Source organism: Eulemur rufifrons, chromosome 3 (assembly GCF_041146395.1).
Source record: "Eulemur rufifrons isolate Redbay chromosome 3, OSU_ERuf_1, whole genome shotgun sequence".
NCBI lineage: Eukaryota > Metazoa > Chordata > Mammalia > Primates > Lemuridae > Eulemur > Eulemur rufifrons.
Genome location: NC_090985.1, coordinates 68,169,243 through 68,186,211, shown reverse-complemented (window position 1 = coordinate 68,186,211; position 16,969 = coordinate 68,169,243).

The window sequence follows — 16,969 nt, the reverse complement described above, 5'->3', positions numbered from 1 at the left end:
TTTATGTATTATGTGAAGTAGGGTTTAATTTTTTTTTTCAAAATGGATAACTGATTGATTAAGCATCATTTATTTTGCAGACCCTGTTTTATTGCAGTAGTAATTTTGCCTTAAATCAGGTGATTATGTGTATGTGGATCTAAATCTAGGCATTTTCTTCTGTTCCACTGGTGTTTTTGCCTGTCTTGTCCTACATTGTTTTGATTACTAGAGCCTCATGATTAGCCTTAACATCTAATAGTATATATCCTTTAACTTAGTTCTTCTTTAATTGCCTTTGCTATTGTTGATCCTTTGAATTTCCACACATCATTCAGAATTAGCTTGCCAATTTCCATAAAAATCCTGTTAGGATTTATTAGAATTGTGTTAAATCTAGAGATGAATTTGGGAGAACTGACATCTTTACAGTATTGAGTCTTTCAGTGCATATATACAGTATATCTTTTACATTTTTGATGTTATGATAAATGGTATTTAAAAATTGTCTTTAATGCTCATTGCTGGTATATACACATACAACTTATTTTTATGTATTGACTTTTTATCCAGGGACCTTGCTAAATTCACTTAGTTCCGGTAGTTTATCAGTAGACTTTATTATATTCTCTAGGTACATAATCATTCACAAATAATAATGGTGTCATTTATTGCTTTTAAATCTTTAAATCTTTCATTACCTTTTCTTCCTTTATTGCCCTGGTTAGCACCTGTAGTGCAATGTTGAAGAAAAGTGGTGATAGCAGCTATTGTTTCCTTATTCTAATCTCAGGGGGAAAATCTTTTACTATGTTACAATTAAGTTTGATATTTGCTGTTTTTTTTTTTGATAGGTATATTATATTGGAGTTAGAAATTTTCTTCTATTTCTACCTTGTTTAAAGTTGTAAGCATGAATGGATATTGAATTTTGTTAAAATTTATTTGCATCTATTAGTTGATAAGATTTTCCCCTTTATTCTGCTAATGTTATAGTGTTTGATTTTGAATATTAAACTCTGCACTCCAGAGATAAACTTAGTTATGAAATGTTATCCTTTTGCTTATATTAATGAGAGCAATTGGCCTGTAATTTATCATGTTATGGTATCAGTTTTTACTAGCCATTTAAAACAAGTTGAGAAGTCTTTCCTTTTTTCCTATTCTCTGGAGTTAGTTTCTGTAAGATAGATATTATTTTTCTTAAATATTTGAAAGAATTCATTAGTGAATCTGTCTAGGCCTAATGTTTTCTTTTCGGGGAGGTTTTTTAATTGCCAATATAATTTGTTCAATTGATACAGTAGTTACTTTGTGTTCTCTATTTCTTATTGAGTCAGTTGTATTTTTCAATGATGTGTTCTTTCACCTAAATTAAAAACAACAACACATTAGCACAGAGTTGTTCAATTCAATGAAAGTTTTTATTTCAAAAGAAGTGCTCATGAATGTTGGTAAGGAGAAAATGGACCAAAATTGTTCAAAGAATTTTATGGTGATTTCACAGACTATGCCAAAGGAAGACTTTTCCCCCCCTCTCTTTGCAATAAAGCAGTATCAATAAGAACAGTATTAACTGGATAAAGTGTGTTTAATTGTTAGCTTTTCCGTCTAAGGAACTACTTCAAGATTTAATGGCTCAAGACAGGGACCGTTTATTTAGTTCTCACTTCTGAGGGTAGGAAGCTTGGTCTCGGCTGTTGTTAGCTCATTCTGGCTGGACTCGCTAGGAGTCTGTGGCTGGTGGGCCAGGGTTGTCTGTTCTTAGTTCTTGGTGTGCTCTTGGCCAAAGAATGACCAGACACACCAAAAAAGCAAGGCAAGTGTGAAATGAAGTTTACTGAAGAAGGACAAGATAGGTTTACAGAGCAAGAGCAAGAGACGTTCATCACAGACAATGAACAGACCCCCTGTCATAACAGGAGGACCTTGATTATGGTCTGGGGTCCTGCTTTATATTGCCTAGGCTGGGTCCTCCTTGTGGTTCAAACGTCACCATCAAACAACTTTGATGGACAGTTGGGAGCTGCATAACCTGAGTCTTCCCAGGAGCTTCTCTGAAAGTCCGTTTGGGGGGTTGGACCACAATGTAGATTTAAGCTAATGACATGATAATTAGCCTTTGGTTGTTCTAGGTCACCTTCCAGACCCTACTGTACCCTGGCTGCTTGGCTTGCTGGCTAGGGAATCCTCTGCATTCTTTTGAGGTTGGCACGCCGAGTTCTGATTGGCAGATTGGTAGGGCATTCCTCTTCCCCCAGGGGTGGCAATTGCTCAGGGCTCCTGCCTTCGTCCCCAGGAGGGGCTGGAAGTCCCTTGCTATTTACCTAACATGGCTAGTTGTTGGATAAGGTGGGTCTGGCTGGCTAATGGTAGCAAGAGCAGAAATGGCTGTTAGTGGTGTTTTCCTCAACAGCTGTTCCATCTCTATGACCTCTCATCCTCTAGACGGCTTGTGTGGGCTTGTTCCCATGGTAGTCACAGAGTTGCAAGAGAAACAAGAGAACAAATCCCCAATGCTGAAGCACTTTTCAATTCTTTGCTTGTGTTACAATAACTACTAACCCACTGGTCAAAAGCTAAGTGGCCAACCCCAGCCTCAGTGTGAGAGTCGTACGTGAAAGGGTGTGGATAGAGAGAGGCATCAACATGGCTGTTACAGCAATCAGTCCACCACAATGCGTTTGTAATATATTGGCAATTCCAGTTACAGTAAAAGACTTCTTTTGGATATATGTGAAATAAAACCCTGGTAAGGAATGATGGTGGTGGTTTTCATTCAGAGGCAAAGATGAATTAAAACTGGTAGAGGGAACAATTCAAGATAACCTAAATTCAGATCAGAAAAATGACACAACCATGGTGGTTTTCAAGGACATTTTTGGGTGTGTGTGAAAGAACCCAATAATTTGTGCCTGGGTAAAAGGTGAATTTAATTCAATGTATGTGGTAAGAAATGCATATTTATGTAAACTGCCTAAGAGCATGTTTTAATAAAGAAAGGTAGTTAATCTGGGTCTGCTCTGGGGCCTGAAAGAGAGAGGAAGGAAAATACCCTAGCAGGGAATACCTCCTCAGGCAAAAGCAGGCAGGGCTGTGGGAAGGGCTTCATGATGCAAAAGGGAAAAAGCAAAAGGAATTTAAGGTGTTGTTTGGGAAATAAATGTAATATCCAGGGAAAATGAGATTCATAACTAACATTTATTGAGAGCTAAGGGCTTTGTGTTCATTATTTCTTTTAATCCTCGTAACACCCTATGTTTCCATAAAACTACCAGGATAGAAAATATACACAGCGTTAAATTATCAGGGACAGGGAAGCTGAGAAAAAGAGACAAGGAAGACTTCTCACACAAAAGGGCATGTTGTCTGAGATCTACGGGGAAGGAAAATGAGAAGATGGGGAGAAGGTCTACGGGGAAACCTACAGAGAAGGAGGGATGTGGATGGAAGGATGTGGGCTGTGCGTTGCATTCGAGCTGAATACAATATGCAGACAGAGGAGAATTAAAAGAGGGAAAGAATAAAAGAAGTTCAAAGGAAGCATTGCATGATAAATTCTACATAAGTGTAGGTAGATAGATAAATCTGTTGAATGCAAATAAATTGGAGAAACAGGTCGTGACTCTTTTTTTCCCAGTTTAAAGGAAGAGAGGCAGACCAGAATGGGGACTCCACACACAAACACACACATGTACACACAAAATTAGATGTTTAAATGTTGTGCAATGCCTGTTTTAGAAAGCATGTGACTGGAATAGGAGGGGATTTGATTTTTTAAAAATGTGTTTGTGTTATTCTAAACTCCAAAAGAAAAAAAAAAAGAAAGAAATACTTAAGATGTTGGGGCAATTGGGTGAAGAGATATCCTCCTTTTTTTGTATAAGAGAAGTGTGATGTTAGGAGATTTTAGCTCTCCCTACAATGTGTTAAAAGTTACCAAAAAGTGGCTCTTAGTTTTGTTAATGTGTGGGATGGATAAAGAATCTATGGACACTTCCTCTTCCCAACAAGTAGAATATATAGCAGGTTATGGAAGGCAGAAGGGGCAAGGAGCTGTGGCCTGATACAGAAGTAGGGTGTTCTCTTCTGGAGGGTGGGGGAAGCCTCCATGAGACAGAGTGGGCAGCCTTCCTACTCCTGTGGGCCGCAGATCACCTGGGAGCTTGTTAGAAACATGGAATCTCAGACCCACCTCAGACGCAATAAATCAGAAACTCTGTACTTGGTGTCTAAGAATCTGTGTTTTTAAAACCCTCTGAGTGACTCTATTGCATGCTGAAGTTTGAGAGTACTGGGTTAGAGGACATAAGGGATAATACCAGAAAAATAAAGTGAAGCCAAAAGGGAAAAAAATAATTTTCCTCCTTAAATATAGAGGTTCATGTATTAAAAAAAATTATTGTTTACTGTGCCACAGTTAAACAAGATTAATGGCTCTCAACATTTTCATCACAGAACATAATTTGGTATTCCCACCCTCCCCATAACCTCTGAACCATGCATGCTTATTGCAGGATTTCTCAACAGCAGCACTTCTGACATTTTGGGCCAGATAATTTCTTTGTTGTGGGAGGCTGTTCTGCCTATTGTAGGATGTTTAGCAGCATTCGTGGCTTCTACCCACTTGATGCTGATAACATCCTCATTTGTGACAACAAAAAATGTCTCCGGGCATTGCCAAATGTCCACTGGGAGACAAAATCATCCCTGGTCGAGAACCACAGGTTTAAAGGAAAACAAAAATCAAGCAAGGTATTATTTATTAAGTAGTATTATGTTTTCTTATTTTTATTAATTCACATGATATAACTGACAACCAGAGCATGAGGCAAGCAGGATTCCCTCACTCTGCAGCCATCAGCTGCGTGTGCAGGTCAAATCCTGGCTCTCCGGTGGGCTTGATCATGGGCCAACTTAGGAATTCTTTCTAAAAACCTCAGTTCTATCGTACAAAGAACAAGGATAAAATATTTGCTATTCAAAGGTGAAACATAACAAAGTATAGAAAGTACTCAGCAGATAGTCTGGCAAAGAGTGTGCAATGAAATACAGGCCCATCATTATTAGCATTGGTTCCATTTAATTATAGCACAGATCAACAAAGTAACTAGAAATGTCCATTATGTTAGACAGCCCTATTGTAGATAAAGACATAATTTCCATTGCACTTCTTGAAATATTTGAAATATCTCAGTACTTTTGAAATAGCCCTCACTGATACTGTCTCAGTATTCCAAATGTCAGTAACTCCACAATGGGAGCACCAAACTAATCCTCTTTAAAATCTCTCCCAGGTTCAACATTCTCTGGTTCCATTTATATCTACATCTAAGATTTCAGATTTTTGTTATTGTTGTTATTTAAGGATTCCTCTATGATCGCATGAAATTCATCAATACTCTCATTAGAAAAGTGCACATATGCATATATGCATGACACTTTTCCAGGTTCAGGACATTTCCAGAGCCCCTGAAACCCATTTATAAGTCTCAGGTTAAAATCCTCTGATAAATATGTCAACAGCCTGGGATTTATTCACAGCTAGGGGAGTGGGCAGGTAGGGCTGACAAGATCTTTGCAAAAGACAGAACTGAGGTTGACACAGCTTAAGTAGTGAAAGCTGAAATGAACATTTTAGCACTGGTTTAAGGTAGCAGTAAAGGAGAGAAACTGTGATAGAATCCTATTAGAACAGGGAGAAATAGAAAACATGTCAAGAGGGACAACTATTTCAGCAATCCCACTACTGGGTATCTACCCAAAGGAAAAAAAGACATCTATATTCGAATGTTTATAGCAGCACAATACACAATTGCAAAGATGTGGAAACAACACAAGTGCCCATCAATACATGAGTGGATTAATAAAATGTGGTATATGTATACCATGGGGTACTACTCTGACATAAAAAATAATGGTTAACTACCTATTGTAGTATACTGGATGGAGCTGGAGTCCCTTCTTCTAAGTGAAGTATCTCAGGAATGGCAAAACAAACACCACATGTACTCAACATTAAATTGGTACTAATCGATCAACACTAATGTGCACATATAGGACGTAACATTCATAGGGTGTCGGGCAGGTGGGGGGGGAGGAGAGGATGGGTAAATTCACACCTAATGGGTGTGAAGCACACTGTCTGGGGGAAGGGCATGCTTGTAGCTCTGAATTGGGCCGTGCTAAGACAATTTATGTAGCCAAAGTGATTGTATCCCCGTAATACTCTGAAATAAAAAATAAATAAATAAAAATTAAAAATCCAAAAAAAAATTATTGAAACCAGGGAAAAAAAAAAAAAAAAAAAGAGGGACAACCAGAAGGAGGGGAGCTTTGTTCTGCTGAGGACAAGCAAGGAAGGATAAAAGTGTGTGGTATGGGACCTGGTGCATAAAAAAGTTTTAAATGCATGTGGGGAGACAAGGAGGGAATCAGCACTGAGAATGTACTACAAGGAGAGGCATTCTGCAAACACTTCTACCAGCAATGTGTGCTCATTGCCATCGAGAGACAACTGCTCCTTCACCAGTTGTTGTTTTTGATGGTGATGAATGGAGATGTCTACAAAACTATTTCAAAAGCAATAACAGATTCAGAAAGGAGGGAAGTGTATATGCATTGGTGCCAGGGTTCCAGTCCAAAAAGGGAGGATTTCCTAACATACTACAACCCAAGGGAAGAGCGGTGTAAAGTGACTATAAAGGTGGAGAGTTGCCTGTGGCTGTAAAAACCTCCGCCAACCTCTTTTCACTTTTGAGGATCCAAAGCAAATCTTAACTATTTTCCCTAATACAGTGAGAAAAACTGAGATATTCCACAGCACGGGGCAAGTGATGGCAAGTATTATATATACTTTAAAAGGAACGGGAATGATTTAAAGCTGAGAGTCTCTACCATCATCAACACTGATCACTAGATATGTATGCGTAGAAAGTCAGATGCAAAATTGAATTGAAAAGCAGAGGCCGTGCTATTAGATGGGCAGAACCTAGCCAACTCGATGTAGAAAGCATGGCTAGAGAGGAAAAAGAAGGAGCTGGTTAAGTATGTAAGTCTGAGATCAGACAGAGATGAATTCAAATTACTGTTTGGTGTGAACTTTGCGAGGTACTTTATTTTCTAAGCTTTATGTTTTTTATCCATGAAATGGGTTTTACAATACATATCCCTAAGAAGTGTCATGAACATTTGATAATCTATGAAAAGTTAGTGTACTGAAAATATTAATACCTGGTGCATAGAAAATCCATAATACATGGTGGTTATTGTTATTATTAAATGTTCATGCTAGGAAATTTTCATGTGTTTATTAGTTTAACCCCGACAACCACAATGTGAGGTAGATACAATTATATGCATATATACCGTATCTATTAGAATGTTTTTATTAAAAGTGTGAGGATATAGGAGATAATGGTTGCAATGTTAAAAATCACAGTAATAATTTTATAAATTTATAATTTTAGCTTTCCTAATGGCTCTAATAATAAAGCAACTCTTTGGGGACATGGGCATAGTTTACCTGTTTCTGTGTCCCTCATCTCATAGTACAGGGCCTTGCACCTTCTGTGGATTTATGTCTATGTGTTAGTTAAAATGACATCTCCTAGAATCATACACTGAAAGCAGGAAAAGCCTCACTGATCAGATGATCAGGTGGTTCTGCTCTCCTCGCACAGACAATGGGATTTTAGAAAGAATGAATTTCTAAAGGTCACATGCTAATTAGTTGACAAGCACAGACTAGAATGTAGGTTGTTTCATTCAGTTTCTCAAGTCATTGAAAGATTCTGGTTTGCATGAAAAGTTTATTAACTCCCTGGGGGGGCAATGGGGGCCCTGGGGAACATGTAGATACGCCTATAGAATGACACCATGGGTTCCTGGAACCATCGTCCTCACGTTGTAGAAGCCTGCGCCGTGGACAGGTACTTGGCAGAGGGTCCATGCTTGGCAGCTGCTTCATTAATTGCTCACGCTAAGACTAGCTTTTATAACGATAGTTCTTGTGATGTAAATGATAAAGATAATCACTTCCTGTAATTTAGTGCCCAAATGTGCCTGCTGTACGAGCAGGGAGAATTGGGCCTTTGCCTAGCATGAGTCTAACGTGCATTGGTCCTGGAATGTCTCGGGTGGAAGATTAAATTGAATTTTAATCCTCTTCCAAGTTTGTGGGGCGGTGTGTGTGTGTTGGGTTGGGAGAAGTGTCGGGACTGTATGTGACAGGATCATGCGTATTCAAGTGTGGGTAAGCTTCATGTTTACCAAAATTTGGAAAAAGGTATAATTCTACTGAGCCCCTCCGAACCGCTTCCCCTCGTTTCTTCACGGTTTCCTTTTTGACTGACTTCCTTTTCCTTGGGAAATGTTGTGGCATCAGTTATTTCCACCCAGTCTTTACTCACGGCAGCCGGACTTGGCTGCTCTGAAGTTGAACAGTCTTGATTTGCACCTGACTCAGGCTGTGAGGCTCGGGGAAGTTCCTCCACCTCTCTGTGCAGGTTTCAATGGTTTCAGCTGTCGTGGGGGAGAATGCTAGCGCCTATCTCATACCACTGGGAGGATTGAACGAACGATTATACAAAAATGTCCGGCACAGTGCCTGCCACAGAGCAGACCTTCTCAGGGCCTGTTATTATTCACAGTACTCTCAAGAGGGCTTACGTTTACATTTTCTATCTCTAATTGCATATAAGACATTGGCCTCCACTAAAGGGTTTCATGCTGTAAAAGGAGAGTCCCCTATTCTGCCAAAACATACTGTTAGCCTGTACAGGGACAACACTGAGGCTGGCATAGGGAATGATCATCATGTGAGCATGTCTGTGTGGAATACAAAATGACGGCCTCTGTGAAGACCGTCTTTCATTTCAGAACCGTTTATGGTTATGTGTCATCTTTCTAGCTGTTGGCGAGTACAGTGCTCTGTGGGAAAGTGGAGCTGCTATTTTAACTGCGTGCTGCAGATCCCTGCTCTCACACAGAACAAGAAACCCTGAACCTGCGAGTTGCTGTAAATGCCTCTTCCCTTGCCCCCAGAACACCTCTGCCCCTCTCTCCCACTGAGGCTGTTCTGATGATATGATGTGATATGTAATGGTCTCTCTCACTCGTCAGACAACGCTTCGGCATAAAGCTTATGTATTTTTCTATGCCCAGCATCTAGCAGAATGGGCTAGTTCTCAAGTAATATTTGTTAAATCAGGTTAAAACATCCAAACTGTAATTTGAATGGTTTGGTGGGACAGTTTCTGTATTGGTGAAAATACAAAGTGGCTGTTATTGTGAGAGATGCTGATTATATCTTTCATTTAGAAATATGAAAGTTGCTCATTGTTCAGTGTGTCTAAATAGGTACCGTTTAGATCCCAGGGGTGATAATGGCAGGTTGTATGGCAGCAAGCCAAGCCCAGCTGAGAGGACCGAGGCAGAGTAACAAACCTGTAATCAGAGGAATTTGATGAGAGTCATTGAGAACCAAAGTTTGATGTCAGAATCTGAGCTCAAGAATAATTATACCTACTTATAAGAAAATCAAAAGCAACAAGGAGTTGATAAGGAGTTACCTTCCCCAATGTCTGAATCCCACCTGGCTCAGGTATACTTATTTGGAAACGTCTAGGCCATCAGTTACCTTAATCAAAGGTGGTACCCCATCATCCACGATGAAGAAAAACATGGTATTTAGGGAGCAATTACTGTCCATACAGCATAATTATTGTCTTATCTTTGTGCTGTAATAAAACCAGCCCCCAACCCAAGCCATCTTATATATGTGTGCTCCTTGAATGGAGGGAGTTTGATATAATTGTCTTGAACTTATAAGGCAAGGGCTCAAGGGGACAGAGTTGTGTCAGGAGCACTAGATATGGAGTCAGACAGACCAAGAAGAAAATTCCAGCTCTTATACTTCCTGGCCTTGGGCCAGTTACCTAGACTTTCCAAGCCTTAGTATTCCTATAGAGTTATACCAAGGATAAATAATTTATATAACAGGCTTACCATAGGACCAGGCATCAATGCTCAGTAAATGGAGGTAGCCATTATCTTCCTCTTTAGTAGTAGCAGCAGTAACCCTGTAAGTAGTAGCAATGATAGTAACATAGGAATGGTGGTAGGGTCTGACCTCAGTAGGGTTGGTATTATGTAAATCACTTGGGGAGGACTGACCTTCAGACAGGAAAACAGAGCTCAGGAGACCTGGGTGCCATGCTGGAAGCAGGCAGGTAGCTCCTGCCTCTCTTGGGGATCTGGACTTAGAAATATCCAAGTGAGAAGAGAAAGCTAGCTGGGGAGACATCCAGGAATCTAGATAAAGAAGTCGCCCTGTAGGGACTCTATCCAAAGATACATGAAGTATGGCTGGTAGATCAGATGATCTGATTGCAGATGATTTCCCTTTTGCTCCTCCAGTCTTTTCAATCTAGTTTAATTTTCACTTCATCTTAGATTTGCCATGGGCCGTGAAGGAAATTGTGATTTTCCCTATTTGAGTTTGACCTTCACTGGGGTGATATCCCATTTCAACCCCCTACTCGGACCCTCTTCTCCCTCCCAGTAGGGTCAGTGAGGCTTGGACAAGGGTCGTTAGCAATAAATCCCAAAGGGAAGGTAAAGTTGGGGATATAAGGTCCCCACAGGGAGATTCACCATTTATGGACAATCTTGAAGTTCTTGCCTTTAATTTTATGAAGAGTGCTTGCAGGTGTTCCATCTGCTTAATCATATACTATTGCATACTCCTCAATGGTTAGTGCGTTTAATATAATCTTATTTTTTCTTTTAGATTGTAAACTCCCTGAAGGCAGTGATTTTGTTATACTTTATAAAAATCATCCATAGCATTTCGCACAATGATCTGTAAGTGAATATTCAGTGGATATGTTTACTATCTATCTACAATGTTACATTAACTTGGGCATTGGCAAAACCCTGAGATCTTAGCATAACAGTATTGTACTTCCTAACTCTACCAGATCTTTTGGAGCTGCAGATATTTCTGTACACTATCAAAATTGCAACTCACTTTGCTTTTAACAAAACTAGAGGATAATTAAATGCCAGTGTTCTCAGTTCCCCGAACTCATACAGCTGGGGGCTATCTCTAGTAGTCACCACTCAAATGTAGCTGACACAAAACTCAGGCATCTTGCTATGCAGGAAATGGCATTTTAATTTGCATCTTGAGAACCTAAATTTATGGGAATGTTTTAGAGAAGTTGGATGTGAGAAGCTAGAAGGGCCTATCAATGAGGTGACGTGTTCAAAGCCACACATCACAAAAACCCAGGAAGTGGCGTGTCTGTGGTCAGTTCTCAGTTAACTCTCCTAATAGCTCAGGAGGGGTGCAGAAAATTCAAAACGTGACCCGAAACTTGTTTCCTGATGAATAACAATGGCACCGTAGCAGCAGTTCCTTCCCCAGTAGGCTGTAAGGTAGTACTAAAATGTATTTTCATTTCCTAAACCTGCTGACGAGACTGTGGCCCTGTAACACTCGAGAGGATAATATTTCTGTTGGATAAATAAGAACCTCTTGTATGCACATAAATTATCTTCTGTCAACATCAGAGCATATTTCCTTCCTCACGAGGTGGGAAGCAGCAGCTCTGCCTCAGCATGGAAGCAGGGGGTGCGGACCCAGAGCAGCTTCCGGCTCCCCAGCACGTGCAGGGTGCAGGGTGCAGGGTGCAGAGTGAGGCTGCAAAAAGCTCAGGAAAAAGTGAAGGAGGCTGTAGCAGGATGATATTGTATTGTACCGTGTCCACAAGAGATGATGCATGGCTGGCCAAGACATTCTGCTCGGGAAAATTAGCCATGCGGCCCTTCTTCTTTAGGGGGCAGGAGACTCAGCAGAAGACCATATTCAAAGGCAAGTCTGAGCCAAAAGCTGATGCTGCAAAAGGCGAAATCTCAAACCTAGCAAACATAAATCCAGATATGAGATTTTGAGTTTAAAAGGCACTCTGCTATTTGAAAGCTGGTTATATTATGTGCTTCAAGGCTGGTAATAAAATTTACATGATAGCAAAACAAGAAGCTGCCTTAATTAAAAATAGAGAAGCTTCAATCTAAGTTGCATCTGAAGAGTGATTTAAAGAAATTACTTATAGGTGTATCTATGTATAGACATACCCACTAATGGGGCATTGATTTTACTAAGTCCAGAAAATTAAACTATTGTTCTTAATAGCTTACATCCCAAGAGTGTTATACAAGGAAGCTCCAATACAGACCACAGTTCATGTTCCATTCAAGGTCCTTGTGTCCAGTGGATTTATACTCAGATTATTCTCCGAAGAGTGTCAAAATACAATATTTGCTGAGAGAATTACTGCTTACGAAGATCCCTTGCACAACAGAAGACAAGTTTGGAAATGTCACACACACCCTGACAGGTTCCAGGTTATTTAATCTCTAAAATTACTGATCATTGAAAATCTTCAAGGCAAAGAAAATTGCCTTCTACTTGCTTCATGTAGGTACCTATTCTGTGTTGTCTCCCCTCAAGGTCAGAATCTACACCATTGACTTCTTTTGGTAGCCCCCGACTCCTACATCTCGCATACTGATGTGCATGGGATAGGACACGGGGGCTACTGATTGAGGGGGCTTCACTGCATACAAGTGAGTGTGAAAGTGTTCTGTTGGTGCTCAAAGACCTGTCCTAGGCAGAACACTTGACCATTTTCAGTCACATGTAACATACCTCTTGGATTCAAACCAGGACACAAATCAGAATCTTTAGCATAAAGGTACCTCCTTTGACATCAGTTCTTGATGTAGCAATTGCATTTGGAGTTGTCCCTCATGTAGCACTAGGGATACAGTATCTGTCCAAGGCAGCAGAGCTGAGTGGTTGGTCCCATGGACTTTACTTGACTTATGTTCTTTCCCTACTCCAATATTTATTAGCTGTGTGACCTTGGGCCCACTTATTAATTTCCCCAAACCTCCGTTTTCTTATCTGTAAAATAGGAAAAATAACAGTACCTACCTCATAGAGTTATTGGGAGGATAAATAAGAAAGTAAACATAAAATGCTTAGTGATGTCTGACACATTAGAGTTGGGTAAGTACTAGGTTGAAAATATAGTATTTAATAATGTTTTAGAAATTGAATGGGAATACCTCTCTAACCTACTGCCTAGCAGAGAAGAGGCATTCAATAAGTGTGATCTATTTTAATGAAGATAGGCTAAAGTGCTATTACTAATTGACTCAAGATATAATGCCTCAAACTCAAAAGAAGTTTGTTTTTTCCTTACAAAACAGTGCAAGGTGGGTGTTACAAGTCAGTAAAAGGGACTGTGCTCCACATAATCATTGAGGGACCCAAGGTGAGAGTGCTAGTGCCATCTTCAGTTTGTGATGCTCTGGGGGTCACTATCCCTGTTGGCTAGTATGGAGCGCGAGAGAGAATATGAGGGCAACTTCCTGGGAGGATTTTTATGGGCCAGACCCCAAAGTGACATATCACTTCCTTTGCATTCCCTCAGAGAAAACTTAGCTGCATGACCATACTCAATTAAATGGAGATTGTAAAATATAAGTATGTTGGGGAGGATGGATTTTGGTAGATAGCTAACAGTCTCCACTAATACTATCCTTTCTGGAGCAATAAGCTCAATGTTGATTCATTTATGAGGTGAGATAAAATTTTTCTTTAATTTTAAAACTTTAAAACCTTAGCAAGTTAGAGTTAAAATGTTCCTATAAATCTATAGGTAAGCTCCTGTTTTAAATTTAATTTTTTTTATGTTATAAATACCAGAACTGCTAAAATGAATTTAGGAATTTATTCAGGCATTTACTAAAAAAACCCCCATATTTATTGAATATTTAGTTTTCTCCAGAAACCATGCGTTTTCATGGATGATACAATAAAGCAAATCTAGTCCTCAAAGAGCTTGCAGTCTGGTAGCGATGTGATGAATTAGAAAATGAGACTACTGTAGAACAAATGAAGTGCTAGAAACAAAAGAAAACCAACTTCTATTAGGCAAGAGCTGCCCTTCTATTTTCTAGGCACTCTGAGGTCTTTAAATGGAAACTCTGCTTTGTCAAACGATAGATTTCTCTCCAAGTCTTCAGTTGGCCAGGGCATCATGGAATGTAACTCCTCCTCTCCCCCAACATTCACAACATTACTTCCAAGAGGGGAAACTTCTAAGGCAATTCTTTTTGAATCAAAATTAAGGTTAGATATCTTTGGGGGTTTTCATGGAAATCACTTCAAAGCAAATTATTAGAATTGAAAAAACGATTTATATCATAGGCTTTAAAGTCCTATATTTTTTGCCCCCCCCTTTTTTTTCTTTAGAGAGATTATAAAATTCTATCTATTTGCATAATAATCTACTTCTTCAAAAATATCCTGGTAAGAGGTTTGAAAATATCTATTTCACCAATATCTATTTAAAGATAGAGCTGGAAATAAAGACAATTTAAAAATTAATTACAAGTGTATCTCATTAAATCCCTTTTAAAAACTGAGGGCAAAATAATTTCCTTTTTTCCAAAAGTAAAATATAAGCATACTTTGATTATAATTATGCTGTTACTGATTATTAAAAGAAGATATTACTAGAACCAAAATTAAACTTTCTGGAAAATATCACTTCCTATTTCAAATTAAAAGAAGTTTGAACACACTGTCTTTGTACTCTTTTATAAGATGTTTCTAGCCTGGAATTCTTTAGGCACAGAATGTGTGTTTTCTGCTTTGATCGAGTGGGGGATAAGTTTCTAGATTTTGTGGGTGCATCAGCTGCTCTTTGAAGGTCTCTTCTGGTATACCACAATGCTGAATGATTTTCCATTGCATCTCATTTCCATTTTCTCTATTATAGGCAATGATGCAACGTACAGCTTTGGATATTTAGCTTTTTCTTCTTTTGAAACATTTCCTTCCTTTTTCTCAAGATAAAAGGATGCTTTTAAACTGGCATCCAAGTTGTAAGACATAGTTGAAACATAATCAAAATAGGTCTTCCTCTCAGCATTTCATCTGCCAACATACCACATCCATTCTTGCTAATATTTAGGGTTGGAGCAGCTACGTGTAAAGAACACAGGATTCCTAGTAAATGCTGCCATTGGTAAGCTTGCTCCCTTAGATGTGTAATTCCCTCTCCCTAATCCTTAGTAACTTGTCCCTGAATCTTCTTAGCTCTAACAGTAGTTTTCTTCAAACAGGCAAATCCTAGACCATTATCAGTAATTATTGCACCTCTAAAAATCTGTTTCAGTCAGTAAACTCTCTTATCCCTCGAATTCCCTAGTCATGTGCTGCATAACAACATTTTGATAAACAATGGACTGCATATATGACAATGGTACCATAAGATTATAATACCATATTTTTACTGTGCCTTTTCTATGTTTAGGTGCACAAACACTTAGCATTGTGTTTGTGCCTACTGGATTCAGTACAGTAACATGCTGTGTAGGTTTGTAGTCTAGGACAAATAGCCTATACCGTACAGCCTAGGTGTGTAGTAGGATATGCCATCTAGGTTTGTGTAGGTACACACTGTGACTCTGTGATGTTCACATAATGACGAAATCACCTAACAATGCATTTCTCAGAACATATTCCCATCATTAAGAGTTGTGTGACTTCAATTCTATTCCACCATTTTCCCAAATTCATTGAGACGTACCACTTTCTCACTGTTGAAGTTACCAGGTATCTATACTTAGTGTCAGCACTCACATCTCTGCCTTCCTATTCTTGATCTTTTAGCTGTTTTTGATACAGATGCTCTCTGGTTTTTGAGATAGGCTTCTGAGACATGTTTCTGGGCTCCCTTCTGTCTCACCTGCCCCTCCTTCTCAGTCTTCTGATTTTTCCCTCCCCTCAATCACACCACTTAATGCTGGAGATTCTCAGGACTCAGTCTCTGGTCCTCCTCTTTCTCCTATCAACATTCTCTTCTTAGTTGCTTCCATTTAATCCCATAGCTATAAAACCCCACATTTCTACCTCTCTCCTGGCTTTAGGCTTGTATATTCACCTGCATTTGGATATCTATAGACACTTCTGATGAGCAGACCCATTGGTTTTCCTGTCCTCCTATGCTCCCAGCCTTCAGAGCACCACTGTCCGCATTGCTCTCAGGAAAACAAAATAACTCCGTGGGACACAAATTGGACCCTTCGCTCATACCACACTTTCTCTATTGGCAGAACATTCAAATTAGATTCTGATTTCAGCTACTCACTATTTCCACCACTTCCACCATTTACTGAATACTCACTATTTACCAGGTCCTGTTTGGAGCTCTTTGCCTGGATTTCTAGCTATAAGCCCTTTGAGATGGGTATTATACCTGTTTCCATTTTATAGATGAGGAAACTGAAGCAGGGGGAAGATAAACCTGTCCAAAGATACATGGCTAATAATTGACAAAAGCGGGATTGGAATGTGGACAGCTTAGCTCTGTTACTTGAGCTCTTCAATGCTGTACTTGATTATTTTCATGCCCCTCATCTGGCTAAAATGTTCTAAAGGCTCCTCATTGCAACTAGACTCAATCCAGCTCCTCCCTAGGGCTGCAAGGCCCCATGTGGTCCGGCCCCTGCTCACTGCTTTGATTTAACATTGTGTCCTCTTCCTTCTCTCTTTTCTTCCTCATTCATCATACTACAACCACGCTGGCCTCCAATTTATTGCTCATTCCTGTTTTAGGCCTTTGAATTTTCTGCCTTTTTCTTGGGATGCACCTTGCCAGATCTTTGCACAGCAGCCTCCTTTGTCTCATCTAAATCTCCCCACAATTGCCACCACTTCTAGGAACCCTCCCAAGCCTCCTGCCCTAGCTCCTCTCTTTGAAGCACTTCCAACTACCAGAATACACCTCATTTACCTATTTGTGTTTGTTCTCTCTTTCTCTCCATTAGAATGTAAGCTTCTCAGGGCTTTGCAGTCTTATTCCTCTCTGTAACCCCAAAGCTTTGAAGAGTGCCAGGCACGTGACAA